Source organism: Pteropus alecto, unplaced genomic scaffold, assembly GCF_000325575.1.
Source record: "Pteropus alecto unplaced genomic scaffold, ASM32557v1 scaffold97, whole genome shotgun sequence".
Classification (NCBI taxonomy): Eukaryota; Metazoa; Chordata; class Mammalia; order Chiroptera; family Pteropodidae; genus Pteropus; species Pteropus alecto.
Window position 1 is genome coordinate 2,766,417 of NW_006439713.1, and position 927 is coordinate 2,767,343.

Sequence of the window (927 nt, forward strand, 5' to 3'; positions counted from 1 at the left end):
AGGTCTTGGCCTGTATGGGCTTGGATTCAGAAATGAGTTCGGCCCAATCAGATGTACGGGGGTCTTAACTGGTTTCTTCTGAATTGTTATGAGTAACCCTGGATCTGTTCCAGAAACATATAACCTTAGACCCCATGTTTTCCCTGTAAGCCAGGATGGATTTGTCCATTGTTTCACAGTGAGAATGACAGGATTACATTTTCCTGAGGTGGTACAAGAGGATTGACTAGGACGGGTGAGAGTCAGGAAAGGGTCAGTATTTTTCCAGGGGGCTATGGTCTCACAATCTCAATTGGCACAATAATATTGATTAGGCTTATTGCAAGTGCTTTGATCCTCTCTAGGGCACATATATAATTGTACTTGTTGGACACCCCTTTCCCATTCTGGATATCCACAACCATACCAGGGGCCAGTCAAAAACTAGCTCCTGGACCCCTAGGTAAATCCTTGGGTATAGTATTAAATCCTTTTCCTAGTATGTCACATAGATCTGCATGGAATGTAGGCTGATACATAGTCTGATTAACCGATATGGGAGCGCCTGTTTCTGATCTAATTAACTCCCATTTGGCCTGCAAAGGTTGATGAGGATTCCCTCTTACATTATTATTGGCAATTAATCCAATTATAATTAAACCCGCGAGAGTATTATCTTGAGAGGGTCTCCTGTTGGGCGGACACGCCATCTCTCAGTCTCTGGTGGTGGTTGAGCAGCCTTGCTGCGGGTGTGATGAATTCAATGGCGTCTCCCAGCAACTTTGACCACGGTGGGAGTGGTGAGGATGACAGGAAAGGGTCCGTCCCAGCGGGGCTCAAAGGCAGCTGGCTGTATCTTCTTCACCCACATCCAGTCACCAGGAGAGTGGCTATGAGGTTTAAGTGACTGTCCAGGGCTCTCCCGGATGGTGGAGATTCAACTAAGTG